The sequence below is a fragment of the Lactuca sativa genome, chromosome 1, assembly GCF_002870075.4.
Source record: "Lactuca sativa cultivar Salinas chromosome 1, Lsat_Salinas_v11, whole genome shotgun sequence".
NCBI lineage: Eukaryota > Viridiplantae > Streptophyta > Magnoliopsida > Asterales > Asteraceae > Lactuca > Lactuca sativa.
Window position 1 is genome coordinate 192,988,526 of NC_056623.2, and position 9,768 is coordinate 192,998,293.

The window sequence follows — 9,768 nt, forward strand, 5'->3', positions numbered from 1 at the left end:
GAAGTCTGATTCTATTAGGGGAGAATTGTAACATCCGGATTTCCCAGGTATATTATTTATTTATTTATTTTGAAATTTGTGGAGGAACTCGACGAGTTGGAGCCAAGACTCGCCGAGTAGGGTCGCAGATGTTCATCCGGGTTCACGTCCGGACTCGGCGAGTCCACGCTGTTTAATGAAACCCTAATTCCCCGGGTTTGGAGCCTATTTAAGGGCACTTATAGCCTCCCACTGCAGCTACCAGTCCCGTTGAGAGAACCCTAAGTGAGCTAAATCGTTGTGAGGAAGAAAAAGTCACTTTTTGATCCTTGAACCTTTAGTTTAGCAAGAAGAAGGTGACAAGAGCAAAGAGGAGGTGCGATTCAAGCAGTTCCAGAGTTCATAGACTTCATTTTGAGGTAATAGTTCGAACCTCCTTCAGTTTTGGTGTTGATCTTTAGAGTTAGGGTTTTCTAACCCCTTTGAAGAGTGATTATGTGGAGCAAATCGTCCCTCTTCGAGTTTGTGCCTTGGATCTGGACTCAAAGAGGTCCAGGGACCTTAACCCTTGGAGCTTTATGGATCAGTTTGGGGTTATTGGACTTAGGTTGCCATTTTTGGGATTAAATCTCCTTTTGATGCCTTGTTGTGGTTGTACAAGCGTCAAGTTTCGAACTTTACGTGACATTCATGCTTGGGGAGGCTAGATCTATGGTTTGGGGAAACAGATCTGACCTCAGGAGGCCAGTAGAGTTTGTGCATGGCATGAACTCGCTGAGTTGTTCTTGGGACTCGGCGAGTAGGGTTAGGGTTTCACGTACATTGTTTAGCGAGTAGACTTGCCTAGTTGGGGGATGAATCAGTGAGTCAGGAGGGAATTAGAGGACTGGAGTTCAAGGCGGTACTCGTCGAGTTGTTCTTGAGACTCGGCGAGTTGAGTCAGGGTGGCCCTGCGATTCATGGTTGGTATGACTCGTCGAGCATAGGGAGGGACTCGGCGTGTCAAGCGGGACAAAGAGTTAAAGGACATATGAGAACTCGCCGAGTCACCTGGGTGCACTTGGCGAGTAGGGTCAAAGTGGGACCGTTGACTTTTGTTGACTTTTCGGGTTTGGTCATCAATGGAGTCCTTGTGACAAGAGGGGAGGGTAAAATAGTCTTTTACCTTTCTGAGGGTGCCAATGGCAGGTTGATTCTAGTCTCGAGAGTTATATTTATAAGAATATTTATTTATGTGAATAGGCGGAGGCTAGGCAATATTTTCCATCGAGTCAGAGATTTACCGGGACGCCTGAGGTGAGTCTTCTCACTATACTTTACCTAGTGTGGTAACAGAGTTATGTGCCAGAGTACTATAGAGTTATATGCCAGTGTATTTGTATGTTATTTATGTGTTGTGATTTATTGTGATATGTGCTATGCATGATTCAGAGTTACAGAGTTGGGACTTTCGGGTCCCTAGAGTTAGGGCCAGAGGGCCCACAAAGAGTTGGGGCTGGAGGGCCCCATTGAGACACATTGACCAGATGGTCGACAGAGTTTCAGCCTCGAGTGGCTACTATGTGCTAGAGTGGTATTTTGGGGGAACTCACTAAGCTTATGCTTACAGTGTTATGTGTTATGTGTTTCAGGTACCAGTGATGACCGCGGGAAGGCGCCGGCTTGATTCGTACACACACATGGGATTCTATGTATTGTGATCTTGGGAGATATTTTGTGAAACAAAGACATGATATTATGACATTTTATGAATGAATGAATTTGTAAAAATGTGATTGAAAATGCGAAAAATTGTTTTAAATTTTCACGGTGTTACAAGTTGGTATCAGAGCCTAGGTTTGAGGGATTCGGGTGCACCTTCGGGCGTATCTGAACTCAAACCGAGGATTTGAGGAAATTTTAATAATAAAATAAGTTTTCAAAAGAAGAAATTACGAGACAAACAGAGCAGAGTCGTGTGTACGAACAACCAGCGCCCGAACGGTGATTTCCCAAAATACCATTACTATAAGTGTTATAAGATATGATGTGATATGTTATATGATGAGCTATGCTATGCATACTAGAGTAGACTAGGTATTCTTATTAGGACTAGAGTGGCCTGATATGTGATGCCTGAGTCTAGGAGTCTTGCTGTTAGGAATACTTTAGAGTGTTTAGGTAGCAGCAAGGAGGTTGTGAGAGATCTGCTAGCGAGTATCATATGATCAGAGAGAGTAGAGTACTTGGGACTTGGGACTCTGGGAGGAGGACTTGGGGTGAATGCTAATGAGGTGTGGACGGTAGTATTGGGCCCGTACTACTGAAGACACCGGGTCAGTACACAATCCAAGTAAGAATCCTTGGAGTACTAAAGGGCAAGTAGGGTAGAGTATTCAAGTGTGAGCATACTCGAGCGAGTCCCTGATATTTATTCGTGTGTTGTATTTCAGAGAGAAAGATCATGGTTGGGACGCGCCACACATCAGGGACTAGCAGTACGAGTGATGAGGAGATCTGTAGGATCATCCAGGAGGAGGTGGCTGCGGCCATCAGGGCAGAGATACCAGAGATGTTCGGGTCTATCAAGACCACGTTGATAGAGACATTTGATGAGAAGTACGCTGCTCTTTCTGAGGCTGCTGTTGCTACGGCCACTGCAGCTATAGTTGCGACTAGGCCGCAGGGTGGTGATGCGTTGCTGTTCTGAGAGTTCAGCAACACAAAACCACCGGAGTTTGACGGGACCCAGGACCCGATTGCGGCGATGACATGTCAGACATAGAGGGGTGGCTACTCGCGATTCATTGCCAGCGACAGAAGCAGCGGCGGAACAGCAGCAGGTAACGATGGCAGTGGAACGGTTGGGAGTGGTGGTAGCGATAAAACGGTCTAAGGGTGACGTCAGAAAGGAGCGGTCACGACGCCCGGCGACTGCGACGTCTTCAACGAGAGTGGCAGCCACCTACGATCCCATCCCCGGTCTTCAACAGCCTCCCTCGGCTACCCACGACGTCACCGGCAGCGGCTGTGGCTTTGTGTCACACCCCCAAACCAAGGATGGCGGAAACGTCCAGGGGTGGAGGACTTCATGTACAGTATCACAACAACGTGTATAATAGTGCTCAAAGTAAATACAACCATCATAAATATAATTGAAAAAGTTACATCAAAGTATATGTTTACATGTTTCAAAATCAATTACAATATGATGACAAAAATAAATTGTTGACGATTTAACGTCCCATCCTCAAAGCGCTGAAGTTTTCCTGTTTCACTGATTTCCTGAGAATACAAGTAGTTTTGAAAAAGAGTGTCAACAATTAAGTTGGTGAGTTCATAAGAGTTTTGTTTGGAGTAGAAACCGTTTTCCTTCTTAAAATCGATGAAGTTTGATTTCCAGAAAATCCAATATTTTCTTAGTTAAGTGTAAACAGAATAATCCTAAATGATACGTTGATGTATTCTAGATTTACCCGTAGATTTCCCCTATAATTGTCCAGCCTATATAAGTTATATAAGATTTAGGTTAGATAAAACGTCGAATGTAATGGGTCCGCCCTAGGTCCACAACCAAACAAGGAACAGGAGATAAGGCGGGCACCACCAATTCCAAGCCAATCCAGACTAAATTCTTGTATGACTCAAGCATATACGCTCAACGATTATAGTTGAAGTCTAACCATATGAAAATCTATTGTGATTATAACCTATACATATCATAGTTCACCGGGGAGTAATAGGGATTAGGGAACCTGAACTATGCATATGAATAGCTTATCAAAAGTGATGGTGATGGTGAGTGTAACATATACAATGTGTTAATGTGAATATAACCTATACATATCATAGTTCACCGGGGAATAATAGAGATTAGTGAACCTGAACTATGCATATGAATAGCTTATCGAAAGTGATGTGAATATAACCTATATGATGTGTTAATGTGAATATAACCTATACATATCATAGTTCACCGGGGAATAATAGAGATTAGTGAACCTGAACTATGCATATGAATAGCTTATCGAAAGTGATGTGAATATAACCTATATGATGTGTTAATGTGAATATAACCTATACATATCATAGTTCACCGGGGAATAATAGAGATTAGTGAACCTGAACTATGCATATGAATAGCTTATCGAAAGTGATGGTGAATTCCTTTCTTGTAATTAAGTTCCTAGAGTAGATGAAACATAAAATATACCTATTATAGTTTATTACATTGTTTGTAATATGTATTTACCATAACTATACCAATTATAACTAACGAGTTCGTTTGTGGGGGTATAATGGCTTAACTATACTTATTATAGATTATCTTAATCGTCCATAGCGGCAATAACTCTTATGTAAGTGTAAGACCTTTAATATTGTGTTTGTTATATGAATGACCCTAAACTATACCTATTATAGTTTATCGATTGATTTCGTGGGAAATGAGCATAGGCCTTACTTGTCATAATTTATCAATATTTATATTTTAATGGATATAGCCTCGTAGTATCGTGTATATATATATATATATATATATATATATATATATATATATATATATATATATATATATATATATATATATATATATATATTGTCATACTTGTGAAGATGTAAATCCATGTGTTTTCTGATGTATGTCTATGTAGGAATACAAAATTTGTCATATATTGCAACTACACATAATCAACTAACGATGTATACCTTGCTCGACATGTTACAAGGTGAAATGAAATTTATTGTGTTTTTCTGTTAATAACCTTTTCTGTAACTGATATTGAAAAAATTGTAGAAAAATCATAAAATGTCCAAATCAGGTTCTGTAACTTCTGAGAGTTTGGAAAATGAGTCTAGTTTGTTCATAATTTTTATTATAATTTTTAATGATCTCTAACTTGGGTGAAAAAGTCCATAATCACAGACTGGTCCGGATTGATGTTTGAAATGATAGGCGGTTTTGTAAAAATCACCATAAATTGTAGAAAAATCGTATGGAGATGTGCAAGTAGTCATTTTAAAGCTAAGAAGTGGAACTACATGCACCTAAAACAGTTTTGAAAACAAAAATATTTAAGATGTCCAAAACAGTCCGTGAATGGAGTGAAACTTTTCTGATGAAAGCTGTTAGAAGAATGTAGTTATGTTCTAAGCATTTTAACTTGTATTCCCCCCCTAAAAACTTGAGAAAACATGAAAATGTAGGGGTATGAACTCACCTTGTGTGATTTCAGTAGATAAGTGATGAAGAAGAGAAGTGTTCAACCCAAGAACACTAGAAGAACCGTTTGAAGATTCGAAGCTCTAACACAAATATAATGGAGTTTGTGTAAGATATCCATGATTTGAGTGGAAATAATAGAGGTAATCATAAAGGAAATGGATTATGCTTACCAAAGGTGGAGGAAACTCTCAAGATCAGCCCTTGAATCTTGGATTTCTAGAGAGAGAAAGGAGTTTGATCTTCTTGTGAAATGAGAACAAATGAAAGAAAAATGAGGAGAGAGGATGATTATCCAGCCCTCAAAGCATGGAGGTGGCTTGTGAGGGAGGTAAAAAGTACAAGGTATGGTGGGGAGGAGTGTGGGTTGTCATGGAGTGGGTGAGGGGGTTGCTTGCGTCATAACTAAGGTAAGGTCAACACTTCTTCTTTTTGTACTTTACCAACTCCTTTTTAAATAAGATTTTACCCTTAAAATGTGATTAAATCATTAATTTAGGGGTCTTATAATTAAAAATAATGTTTTGGGTGAAAATCCCATGTTAAAATAATCAGAAATGGGTTTAAAATGCAAAAATATGTAAAAATAGGCGAAATCCGAGCTGCCCAGCGAGACCCTTCGGATCTCGGCCGAGGCTCGGTTCTCTGGGCGAAGGTTCGGACGCGGGTGGCTGAGGCGGGGAGGTGAAAGGCGAACAAGCTCGGTCCGAAGCGATGCAGTCTGAAGCGAAGGCGAGAAGCGGAAGGTAGAGGTTCGGTCCGAGGCAGGCTAGAACCGAAGGTACTGTTGTGAACAGTAATGAACAGTACTTTCGGTTCGGACCCTTCTTCCTTGCATGGTTCGGTTCGGATGAACAGTACTTTCGGTTCAGCTCATGAACAGTACTTTCGGTTCGGACCCTCATGAATAGTGCTTTCGGTTCGGTTCATGAATAGTACTTTCGGTTCAGAGGGTTCGTTTCCTTAAGTCCGTTTTTCGCGTAGACTTCCGTTCTTGGGCTATTTTCGCCAAATTCGAGGGTCGGGATGCCCCGAGTGATTATAGAAAGTTGGGAGAGATTTCGAGAGAGATTTGAGAGAGATTCCTCGTTCTCAGAGAGATTTGGGAGAGATTCGATGTACTTGGAGAGATTTCGCATACGAAGAGATACGTGAGAGAGATTTCACATACTTCGAGAGATTTGGGAGAGATTTGACATACTTGGAGAGATTTGGGAGAGATTTGGCATACTTGGAGAGATTTCGCATACAAAGAGATATGTGAGAGAGATTTCACATACTTAGAGAGATTTGGGAGAGATTTGACATACTTGGAGAGATTTCACATACAAAGAGATATGTGAGAGATTTCACATACTTAGAGAGATTTGGGAGAGATTCGACGTACTTGGAGAGATTTCGCATACGAAGAGATACGTGAGAGAGATTTCACATACTTAGAGAGATTTGGGAGAGATTTGACATACTTGGAGAGATTTGGGAGAGATTTGGCATACTTAGAGAGATTTGGGAGAGATTTGACATACTTGGAGAGATTTCACATACTTAGAGATATGTGGGAGAGGTTTCACATACTTAGAGACATGTGGGAGAGGTTTCACATGCTTAGAGATATGTGGGAGAGGTTTCACATACTTAGAGATATGTGGGAGAGGTTTCACATGCTTAGAGATATGTGGGAGAGGTTTCACTGGTGACCTTTTTGAGTGTCCGGCCACGCACTGCAAGGTCCTTAAACCCAGTTAAGCCTTGATTAGGGATCTTGCATACTCCCGATGAGTATGTAACATTGTCGTATCGGTTTGGCTTTCTACGTACCACCGTTTCAGGTTAAGGAGATTTAGGTGAACGCACTTTTCGATTTATGATCTCTCATTAGAATAGAGAGTTGTTTAGAAGTTACTTAACGTAAACTCTAGTACTCACGGCAAATTGGGTTGACCGGTTTGACTTTTTGTCTTTTGTTGACTTTGACTTGACCGAAAATTGACGGTTGTCACATCATCCCCCCGTTAGAGGGAATTTCGTCCCGAAATTCGAATTTAGGCAAGGAGTTTGAAAATGACTAAGGTCGACTCTACATTATTTTGATTCTGACTAAGAGACGAGTTATCATACATGAAAACTTAGCTTATACACATTATGATATAACCAATACTGGGCGGATAGTAAAATGTGTGATTCTATTTCAGTTTCACATCCCAACGAGGAAAAGAAACTAAGTCAGAATTCTCACATTTTATTATCTACCAGGTATTTGTTATATATAACTGGGGAATGTATAAGCGAGGAAGTCATAACAAATAACTTAGTAATTTTTTTTCTTAATGAATTAGAGTTCCTAGTCAGGGCTAACATTGAACCTAGATGTATTTTAACCGCTCTCCTATAAAGTAGAAGTATGTTCTCGAAAGTTGACCTACATCCCTATGATGCAGTCCCATTGCGGAGTCGAAGCAATTCCTAGAATGGTCTTATGACGGCCTTGGAATTTCCTATTGCTTATGCTCCCAGTTTAATCTTTGGCATTACTACTATGCATGCTTAAATCGATGTTAGACTTAATTAAATAAAGAAATTTGGAATTTAAACGTCGGTGTTAGAAACACGTACTAATATTTGCAGGCAGTTCTGGGGTGGTCTCTCCTTCGGTGATCGCAAGTACCCTTCCACCACCACTGGCATCCCTTGCTCTTGGGCAGTTCCTTTTAAAGTGGCCTGTTTCTCCACATTTGTAACAGGCTGGGCTTACTCCAGAGCCGGGGAACTGGTTGATGGGTCGTACCGGTGCCTTACAGAAACGGGTAGTGTGCCCTTTTCTATTGCAGTTCATGCAATGCAAATCTCTGCAAGCCCCAGTGTGATGGAAGCTACACTTGTTACATTTCGGGAGGTTTCCAGCATATTTCTTTATGGGAGTGGGTGTGGTGAGGGTTGTGGCAGCATGAATCGCGACAATTGGCGTGGTTGTCGAAGTGTCACGGCTGGCTCGATGGTCGATCAGTTGTTGTGCCAACTCGTTGGCGCTGTCGAAGGTAGTTGGTCTTGAGGCCAATACACTATCATGAATCTGGGATGATAGCCCCCAAAGGTATCGTTCTATCTTCTTCTCCTCTGGGGTGACCATTGCAGGACAGAGGAGTGCTAGGTCTTTGAATCGGGCAGTATAAGCTTCGAGATCCATTCCCGACATTTTGAGGTTCCAGAGTTCCTCTTCTAGTTTTTGCACTTCGCCTCTTGGGCAATACTCTTTTAGCATTAAAGCTTTTAGATCCTCCCAGCTTATAGAGTTAGCCACTGCAGGAGTAAGTGACTTAACTCGGCTATTCCACCAAGTAAGAGCTTTTCTTGTAAAAGTGAATGCCGCATACTTGACTTTGCTCGCTTCGGGACAAGCGCAGATTTCAAAGACTGCTTCGGTCCTTTCAAACCATTGCATCAGCGCGATGACGCCCCCGCTTCCGTCGAAAGAATCGGGTTTGCCATTTGTGAAGTCTTTGTAAGAACACTCCTTAGTGCGTCCTGTGCTGTCCCCCTGATTCGAGTTAGTATTCCCGGATCCGAATCCGCCGGATCCATTTGTACCCATTTGCGACATTGCTGCCGCCACTGCTGCTGTTACGGCAGCTTGAAACATTATGGGATCAAACTGCGGAGGAGGCAGTGCTGTGCTCCCGGAGGGTCTGGACTTTTTCTTTGGCGGCATAGTCCTGTCATAAGTTGGTAGAGACGTACAAACGATAAGTTTTTAATAATAGAGACAAGTCAGAAGTTATCAAGCCAGACTTGTCTGTATCATGTTCTGTTTTAAAAGTATTTTGTATGTTTTTCGCAACAAAGTCCTCGTGAATGAATTTTAATGGTGGTGACTCAAATGCAACTAGTGATTTGTTTCGCCTAATCCCTTTCTAAAATTACTTGATATATATTAAGAATTTCTTAGAGTTACCATATGTATATTGTTTGTAGTATAGGGTTCGAGGATAATAGGTTTACATCTCATTAACGTAAGGAAGATTTTGGGCAAAGCTACGGTTCCCTTGAATAGTGTGGTCTCCGGATCCTGAAGGATTCGAATGTCTCCACTTAACAACCTAGGTTGGTCGTGATCTTCTTTCCAGGTTTCCAAGCACTCTACCTAAGGAGGCGTTGGGCCTTGAATAACCGGACGAGGGTTAGGATTTGGAACAAGGGCTATCAGGGTAGGTTCTCCACCTCAGGGTTGGGGTCAGGGCCATCAGCAAAGCCTTCAGCTTGGTGATCATCCAAAGGGATTTGGTACTCACTCTATGGCTCATCTCCGAGCCATTCAGTATTGCCGTGGTTAGGGTAGTACGGGTCGTCGTGGAGAAGGAATTCAGCCATAATATCTTTGCGAGAAATGGGGATATAAGAAATAACTAAGTAGACGTACTAATTAGATAATTATAAGATGATCTTTATCAGGTACTTCAATATATTATTTATGGTATACTAGTCACATGTATTTGGGACAGGATAGACCTTCGAATAAGCGATCCTAACTCTAAATCCCCAATCCAACGAGAACAGGAAGTAAAGCAAAGATTCACAGATTCTAAGCCTATGAC